The following is a 10,223-nucleotide window of genomic DNA, read 5'->3' as shown; positions in this document are numbered from 1 at the left end:
TTTGTGTTCGGTCATCGTTTGCTCTAGAATGTTCGCAGTAAATGGACGTCTAAGCGAAGTTTGCTACTATTCTAAACGTGCTGTGTAAACCACTTTTAATGGAATATGTTTGAAATTTAATCGAATTTCTGCTGTGATTTTGCAACCGTCTGACTTGTCTATTCTTCCTTGGAAATGATATTGCTGCCTATCATCAATTAATCCATTTAGGGTGGGCTAATCAAGGATGAAACTTGAACCACACATCAAATTTGGCGTTATCGCGCCGTCATGCAAATTCATACAAAGCTTGACGCGCGGTCTGTACTAAGTTGTATAAAATTTAGTTTAAGGTCGATAGGTTTATCACATAGCCTGTATACCCACGCTACAGAACTTCTAGGTTTTTAGTTTGTTTAAGCCCAACGCTGTATGTACGTAAATGCATATCACTGCATAGTATAAAACAAAGTAATTTTCGCTGTCTGTCCTTATAGATTTTTTAGTCTAGATTTTTAGAACTAACCAACGGATTTCGATGCGGGTTTTTGTAATAGATAGTATGATTCCTGAGTAAGGTTTAGGTATATAATTTATTATTTTTTTAAACGTGCGAAGCCGGGACAGGCCCCTAGTGATTTTATAAATGAATGTTTGAATCATAAACAACTTCAGTAAGATAAGAACATTCAGTCAATGGAATGGAATAAACGGCTATGTTCAGGCGTAGCCGCATAGGATAGTAGGAGAACTCCATATAATTCCCTTACCGTCACACAGGTGATGATTTGACGACCTCGGTGGCGCAGTGGTAAAGTTCTTACCACTGAACCGAGAGGTCCCGGGTTCGATCCCCGGTCGGGTCATGATGGAAAATGATCTTTTTCTGATTGGCCCGGGTCTTAGATGTTTATCTATATATGTATATGTTATAAAAATATAGTATCGTTGAGTTAGTATCCCATAAGACAAGTCTCGAACTTTGGGGCTAGCTCAATCTGTGTAATTTATCCTAATATATTTATTTATTTATTCGATGAATATGATAAGAGAGAGAGGAAATAGAGAACAAATGTTTAATCAATACATATAGTTTGCTTTATTGTCGACATTAATTTGGTGTGTATTGTAGCGATTGAGATCGCTATTAATTAAAACATATTATTATAAGATAACATTCAATACTTTTGTTAAATATAGTAGTTAAGTAATCGTATTCAGCTCTGGGGGTTGACTGCGTTAAAACATACATCAAATAAAATCTTGTTGGTTTTTCTGTTCTTCGCATGGATTTAATAAGTACTTCGACGGAGTATTTGCATGATTCTTCGTTCGAAATGCAATAAAGTGGTTTTTAAAATGTAATGAAGAAGTTTTATTAGAGTATCTATGCACACGGCAATAATCTATCCACTAATATTATATGTAGACATGAGAGGTTGAGTGAATGAATGAAGGTTTTATGTAACTCTCTCACCGCTATCTACTGCTGCACTGCAACAGTCTACGGTTGACAATTTGTTCCGAAACGTTCCCACGGGAACGATTAGCCTTTAATATTTTATGATCAATAAATTAATATGCTAGCTTTGGCCTGCGGCTTCGCCCGCGTGAATTTCTCTGCAAAAGCGGAACAGACACGATTTTCATACCAACTTTCACACCCATTATAGATTTGGGGGTTGACTTTTGAAAAAAGCAGCAGCCTATGTTTAAACGGGAATCTTTAACTAAATGCATGCTAATAGTTTGTAGCTTTAGTAAATATCATTTCATTTAGAATAGGTATGACGTGAAAAAGCCTGTGAAAGCCTAATTTCTGTATAAATGATTTGATTTTGATTTGCATACCAAATTTCATTAAATCGGTAGGGGTTTAGTCATGAAAGGGGGACAGACAGACTTAAGCATTTAATAAAATTAGTATGGAAGGTATACAATTAGTACCGATGTATTATTATTTCATATCATTAAAAAAGCAGAGACAAAAAAAAACTAAAGACAATAAGCTAGCGTAGCTAAATAATTCTAAACAACATCCCGGCCTATTTCATACAAAGTAAAATAGGCGTTGTATAATAGGACAAGTTCCCGTTTCTTGTCGTGTATTTCTAATACGAATTTCCAATAAAACATGTTTTCTTTAAATTTTGAGCTTTGCCATCAACACGCGTTTACGCGTTTCAGCCATTTTTGACCTAGAAAACGTAGAAGTGCAATCATGCAGCTGCATATCACGACGTCTGTGCCTATTCTATTTGTACCGAATTATCGAAGTATTTCTGTACGAAGGTAACGCTAACCAGAGCAAACATTTTATTTTACAGGCCTACGACACAGAACTTTGATTAATAAAGCTGATAGAAATGCAAACTCGTGTATTTTATATGTAAAATAAATAACGCTGCTGCGGACTTTTTCCTTTGGGATACATTCAGTATAGCGTTATAAGTACCCTTTTTATTTTTCCTTTTTTTTAAAGAAAAGATTTAATACATAGTATACAGAAATTTTTTTTCATACTTAGTTTAATTTAAATACTAATGATCAGCTTTATTATATTACTATGTAAAAATATATATTTGCGTAAGTAAAATCGTAACGTGTGTATTAATTGTATGTGCAAGTTTACAAAGCTAATGTGTTTATGGAACAAAATTCAGTGAACAATAGGTATGCCCACAATGCCTGTGGATTATAACAGCACGATAGTAGGTATCGTGCGATACACGTCAAAACCTTACTAGGTTTTGACGTCGTCTAACAGAACAGATGGGAATAAATGCCACTTCTGGCTTGCATTATTCCAAATTCTATGGTCCAGCGTGACGTAAAACTGACATCATACCCAAATCATACACGGATGACATTTGCAAAGAATACAAACATGTTGCAATATTATTGTTGCTGAAGATCAAAATATTTTTGTTTACATACATACATTATATATATTACATAATTAACAACTGGTACCCGGCTTTGCCCGCAAAAAAATATCTGGTGCATTTTTCATAATCGTAATCATTTTTGCTTCCGTTTTAGATATGAAATATTTTCGCTCCTACTTACTACTACTTAAACCTCTACGTCCACTAAAATCCATCTTGAAGATCCTTCTATCATGATCCTCCACAAGACATTGCCAAAATAATCTTTCATAATATCTCAAGGATAGGTACACACAAAGATAGGTAAGCACCGTGGAGATTTTTTAGAGTCGCACGAAATGCACGTTATTTTTAAATAGATCTCAAAAGGCTTCAACATTTTTGGAATTCAACAATGGTCCTGCTGAAGGCTAAATCAGGTACCTACCGTTAGAAAACCGCCATTAACTTCGCGCAATCATTAGTTCGATTCAGCGTCTGGCTATATTGGAAACGGTAAATCTCTTCGGTTTAAAATGAGACAGCCCAATTCTTTATAGAATTCCAATTGTGCTATTTCAAAGATTCCTATTTGTTCAAAGTATTGAGCATTATTTTGAATGTGATGTAAAAATATACGTGCTACAAAATGTCCATCAAACGACGGGGGTAAGTTTCCTTTTTAAATCAGAAGTGGCTATAATTTATGATAGGTTACCTACCTACCCTTGCCTATGATAGCAGAGTAGTCTAGGTTGGCAGCTATCAATGTGTATGCACAGAGATAGCTGCCATTAATGAAATTACGTATTCCACGAATGGCACGAATGGCACATACAAAAAACAAACCACAATTTATACGCTTAAATTACTTTATTTTCACAAACGGACACTAGAAGTCCAGGAACGCCCTGGAGAGAGACAGCACGATAGCCTTGTACGGGCCAGAACCCACAGCCCAGTGTATACAGCAGGCCATAGCACCAGGCGCCTTGGTTCGCTTGCCGTATACAACCAGAGGTCCTGGCTCAGACCCGTCGCGCCATCATACTAGCAGATCTTTGTACAGCACGAGTAGATTGTAACATTTGGACAATAGTAGCAGGTTTTCGTACAACTAGTACAACAGCTTCCGCAGCTACCACAAGGCGCACAACCACCGCCGCACCTGAAATTACGGATAAAATACACATGTGACCGAATGTTAATCACAAAGTCCTCTTATCGCATTTTTTAAAATCTTTTGATAAAATGTACATAGTATAAACATCGGCTCCCAAACTAGGAAAACCCTGTATCTAGGGAACGTGGAGCACCGTTACCGTAAAGATATTTGTCTGTTCGCGATTAACTACTGAATGGATTGTCATGCGGTTTTCACCAATAGATACGAGTGATTCCCGAGGTAGGTTTAGGGGTGTAATTTATTAGGTTTTACCCGAACAAAGCCGGGACGGGCCGTTAGTTTTCAATAAAAATTACAAGCATGCTTTGAGTAGCAAGCAAATTATGGTTCCCTTTTTTCCAATGTAAAATTTTTCAGGGACGTTTTTGGTTTAACTTTCGTTTGTCATTTCTGCCAGAACGTTGCGGAAACGGCATAACATTTTTTCTGAAAGAAAGCCAGCACAAGCTGGCTTGAAAACAGTACTACACTGACGTAAATGATCATACCGAAGGAACATGACAATACCAAATTAGCTAGTTACAACAGTTCTTCTGGCAATAAGATGTGAAATTATAAAAGATTCGAAAAATTATTACATTAACATGAGAAAGCTTCAAGCCCTTTCCTTACACCACTAATCTACATTAATTTAATGCTACATACATTATTGAAGATTCACTTACATCTTTGAAGATCTGGTAAATTGAGAATTATGAAATTAATTAAAACGTGTAAAAGTTGTATACGCGATAAATAGGACTGTGAAAATAAAGGCTCGATAATATTTTTGATATAGGTATTTTAAAACTATTAAGTTTTTTTATATCTTTTAAGTATGGTGTGTTTATCTGTCGGGCAATTTGAGTATACTGAACGACTTCTATAAAAAATTGCAGAATTTGAATTTTAAAATTATAAAATTTGAATAGAATGTTCTTATTCCATGTATGCCAGTACGCAATATTATTCATATACAAAAGTCGTATTGTCTATGTAATTGCACAAAATAATAATCTTAGACTTTGTAACCGATTTTACATAAAAAGGAGTGATCACACTTCGATATTTTCCTTTTTTGTAATTCGAACTTTATCAAATTATAATTATACTTGTATCTCAATTAAATTCAAGAAAAATAATATATGAATAAAGGCGTTGTATGAATGTTATTTCAAGAAAAACCTTCTTCTATTGATCTCACCCGGCTGGTTGATCGAGAAAAATATAAATAATACTACTACTACATGGAATTAGTAGGTATTCCGAGTAGATTTTTTTTGTTGATCTATAGACCGAATTACACTCAATCTAGGTTGTTAGTTCAGTCTGGCTAGGCTAGGCCTGTGGGTGGATACAGGTTGCCTACCATGTGATTGCAAAACTATCGATTATATTGAAATCGAAAACCAGTCGATTTTATCATTTAGAATCGGTGGTAGAAATTCAAAATTTCTTTATTCAACTTAGGATCCATCCATCCATGGAATTAGTAGTTACTACGAAGTACTTACTAAATCCACGTATACGTCACTTATTGACATCAAAAATTTACTTAAAACTATGTCTAACGCCGACTTCCATAGAGCAGGTGGAGAAGAATCAGCGCAACAAACTTCACCTCTTTTCTCCAATGACGTCATTTCAAATGTGGATCAAGACTCGCAAACTATTAGTATCCCGGACACCCTGGTTGAATATTTAAACTTTAATAATAATAAATAAAAATAAATAAAATAGTACGTTACATTTGTATATGTTCAAGAGTAAATTTATTTGTTAAGCATTAATGTTAATGTGCCATTGCAAAATAAAGTCTGGTTATTTGTACTGAGTTATTTTATTTATAAAGTATGTAATAAATGATACATACCTTCAAATATGTTTTCAGTGCAGAGTAGATTGCGTCACATGTCTCTGGAATTATGTACCCCAATGACTGTCTCGATATCGCTGACGAATACATTACATTTATATGTTCCACCTGTTATCAAAAATCGTAATGATGCACTTAAACGTTCATGCGGTGAAATAGCTTATCTCATGCAAGTATCCTGTTTAGCTATAATTGGTGTGACTAAACACAAAAGTTCTTCATACACAGGCTCAGGCATTTTGAAATAATTCTGGAAATCTTCCTTCTCGTCACGTAACTCTCTTACTAAATTCACATGTGATAAACGCTCTCTTTTTGTAAGCCAGTTCTTAACCCACACTTTTCGCCTTCGTCTATTGTTTTTAGTTTTTGAAATGTATATGTACGATATAATTCCTAAATAACACAAAGCTTCTTCAATGGACGACATCGCGATACGGTATGAGTAAGTTGGCGCGTGTATCGCCGACGTCGAGCCAAGTAAGTTCGCGATCTTAAAAACCGCAGACTTTAAGTTCGTACGTCTATCACCACCTTTACAAATTAAGCAATGTAGCTTATTTCGCGTGAATAGTGAGTGCTAGCAATAAGACTTAATGATAATAATATTCAATATTTTCAATATTTTCCACTGGAAGCTGGAATACTGACGCAACCCTAGATTTGCACGTCAAAGATACTATGAGTCCAATAAATCAAATCAACACTGTTTCCATCACAACGCTCCAGAAACATCAATGCAAAATTTATCTTTGAAATATTATTTCTCGTTGAATACTCACATGCGGAGTGTGACTCAGTGTCCTGGGTGAGTGGCGAAACGCCGGATGACCCAATGCGACGCTGATCGTGTGTAAACAATTGGTTACTTTACTGAGTAAAAAAATGAATACCTACGTAAAGGTATTTAAATGACCTTACACAATAATTAAATGTCACTTTTATCAGTTTTATTAATTGTTTTGTTCTCATTAATTATCAATCAATTATTAAGATAAGTATGTATATCAGAACGCGTTTTGACTGGAACAATTGTGACGTCATAGCACATCCCTGTCATACAAGCATCATATCATGTTTTGTATTTGACATTTGAAAAATTTGACTAGTTTGGAAAGTTGCCAATTATGGCGGCAACATAAAGTCCATGGAATTAGTAAGTACTCCCAATAATTCCAAGCACAAGTCAATGTTCATTTGATAGCGTCGCGCGGTTCTGTCGTGTTTATCGCTCACTTAGGACACCGGAGAAAGGTTATTAGTTTATTTTGCTACTGATTTTTATGTATACTTAAGAATCGGAGCTTTTTGGAATTCCTTGAAATGAAATATTATTATTCAATTATTTCTTGTACCTGTGTATTTAGGTCAATTTTATGTTTGCTTTTTATCTGGGTTTTTGTAGCTGGAAAGTGTATTCATTGGTATTTTTTACAAATAAATGTTATATATCTATCCGTTTATCTTAAAAATCAAATCTAAGCTACATAAAAAGTAAATAAAGCCCGTTTTACTATCAATAAAAGTGTACTTCTATATTACCTGTCCCTGTCTCTCATGGGATAAAGAAGCTTTGTGACTAAATAAGATTACGAGTATCTTTTATAGACGGAGAGATTCACCAACAATAAACTGCAGAACAAGTACAGTCAACACTAAAATAGAGCTATTCAAATTCATTGCAAAATCGTTCCTGTTACCGCCGCATAGAGATCTGGGTAACTTGACGTGCGGTGTATGTGATAAAAATGTGGAGGAAAAAGATAAAACTGAAAAAGAGTAATGAAAAATCCCAATCCCAACTAATATTATAAATGCGAAAGTGTGTTTGTTTGATACCTCTTCACGCTTTATATAATGGACCGATTGTTATGAAATTTGATACATGGGTACAAAATAACCTGGAATAACATATAGGGTACATATTATCCCAAAATTCCCACGAGAGCGGAGCTCCGGGGCGCAGCTAATAAAAATATAACTTGCGCTTGCTCGTGTTGTCTATGAAAAAAAAACTCACCGACTATGTATCATGGTGAGTCATGGGCATGTTACAACTCACAAAAAACAAATAACCAATCACAAAAAATAACGACGAATTTCCATACGAATATATAGTAAGTATATTTATAGTTGATAATAAATTGATTGTTATATACCCATAGATTGGTAAAACATTTTAATTTAGCTTTTTAATGTTTTTTGCTAATATTTTTTATTTTTATGTCACCACCTTTCCATCAATCAAGATTTTATTTTTCAGCTTATAACTTATGTAGTAATAATGATAACTCACACATTGTTATTTAAATTTGTTTAAATTAAAAAAAAAGGAAATTAAAACTCGCATAAATGAAGCCTAAAAACATAACACTCCTCTTTGGACAGTCGTGTAAAAAAAGAGATCAAAATTCAGATGCGCGTTATCAATTTTTCTTTGCAATTTATATACTTTTTCGTGTTTTATTGCGCAAAAATTACGAACAAGCTTTAATTTTCAAGTATAGGTATTTGAAAAATCTCATCAAAAAGAGGCTCCCGCCTGGCCCTAGCAGAAGGGGCAAATCCAAGAAATGCTGGCTTGATGTCGTCATGGATGATATGGATGCCAGTGGTCTGAAATCTAGGTATGCTGACGACCGTGCGAAGTGGAGATGAAAAAGTAGGAAAGCGGTCCCTGGTCTCCGACGCTCAACGGCTGAGGATGAAACCGGGAAAACGCTCAGATAAGAGAGAAAGAATGTTATTTGAAAAGTATGAATGAGAGCCATATATTCCATCCGTGCGACCTAGTATTTTAGCTCTATGAATAGTTTAGCACCGGCAATCAAATTTTATTGTAGTGGTCGCAATACACACTCGTAAAACTCCATTTAGTTCATTGTGGCACTCTCATAATTCTATCGCTAATTTACTTATTGACAATTACTATAATTCATTCGTATCTATTTAATACATAGTTGCATAGGAGTCTTTATTAACCTAAGCATACGTTATATCTCGGTGTAAAAGAAAAAAAACATAAAGGCACGCTACGACATGTTTTGGACAGAACGTTGTTCAAAACATGGGGCCGGCTTAAAAAAATTGAAACTTTCAGATTTCATTTTAGATTAGTTTGGTATTTAAAAACGTCTACTGTACTTATGGAATTAGTAGGTAATTGTACGAAGTACTTACTAAATCCATGGCCGTACCATAGATCCAACAAATAGAAATAAAAATCTGACTGACAAACAACGCACAGCCGAAATCTGGAAGGCGTAGAAAGTTAAGTTGGTACCTACCTATGTATATGAGATACTTCCTTGCAAATAGGTTAGTACTAAGAAACAATTCCCTAATGGAATGAAACATATTCTATGCTCTCACATTGTATATTACTCGTTTTGCACAGAACATAATGTATGTTGTAAAATGGCTCATTGACAATAACATTTAACGAGTGCGAATTAATACATTAATATTATGAGAATCGTCAATACATAGCCATTAATTAACACGAGGTCGTAATTTTGCTGAAAATATAGCAAGCAACACACCATTAAGGGACGTATTTAAAAAAGATTTACAACGCTTTTAATGATGATGTACTGTGCTAATTTGGAAGGTAAAATTCAGTAATGGATTTCACAAAAAATATGAATTATTTTGTCTTAAAAAACAATGACATCGTTGTTTACAGTCATATGCGTTTGACCAGCATTATATTCCAAGAATATTACCTATTAGTTAGCCCCATATATATAGTGTTTTAGTAAACATCTGAGAAAATAATATTGGCCCTAAAATAAGCCAAATTGTGTAAAAAGTTTTTGAACATCTGGCTTTTACGGCCTCTCCGTTAACATTTACGAGTTAAATCGCACACACTATCATATATATATGTAAATGACACTCTATGTTGCACGCAGGTCTCATGACTGTTTTATCTCGAGAAATTATGTTATGCACTCATGTAGGAATTATTATATTATGGGATATAAACTTACATTATAAATACTTAATTTTCTTTTTGTGGCACAATACTCTGTGGTGGTGATTCCGAAAACGTTTCGATATTGACATTAACATTCTTCAAATTTTAACACAGACAGAATCCATATTATTTTTTACTATCGGCCCGTCCGGCTTCGCTCGGGTAAAACAATAAAAGTACCCTATACTTTTTACTCCTAAACGTTTAGTCAACTCTATGCCAAATTTCATCAAAATCGTTTGTTTATTCGTTTGTTCATTACAAACAAAATATGTATATCAAAAATAATTTTTATTTCTCTACAATTCTTTTCTTTGATATACCAGATTCACATACCAGATTATTATTATATATTTA

At 34.4% G+C, this 10,223-nt stretch overlaps 1 protein-coding gene and 1 long non-coding RNA gene across 3 annotated transcripts in view; one reads left to right on the top strand and one right to left on the bottom strand.

Annotated features, from left to right (window-relative positions):
- Window positions 1-10,223, top strand: part of LOC128674428 (uncharacterized) — a 46,591-nt gene that overhangs the window by 8,173 nt on the left and 28,195 nt on the right. The window lies entirely within an intron of this gene.
- LOC128674431 (uncharacterized) lies at window positions 3,701-4,865 on the bottom strand. Its single transcript, XR_008405162.1, has 2 exons — window positions 4,698-4,865; window positions 3,701-4,014 (listed from the first exon to the last, which is right to left on the bottom strand). It is a non-coding gene; the product is annotated as an uncharacterized LOC128674431 (long non-coding RNA).

Source organism: Plodia interpunctella, chromosome 12 (genome assembly GCF_027563975.2).
Source record: "Plodia interpunctella isolate USDA-ARS_2022_Savannah chromosome 12, ilPloInte3.2, whole genome shotgun sequence".
In the NCBI taxonomy this organism is placed as follows: domain Eukaryota; kingdom Metazoa; phylum Arthropoda; class Insecta; order Lepidoptera; family Pyralidae; genus Plodia; species Plodia interpunctella.
This window is presented reverse-complemented; position numbering and strand designations above follow the sequence as displayed.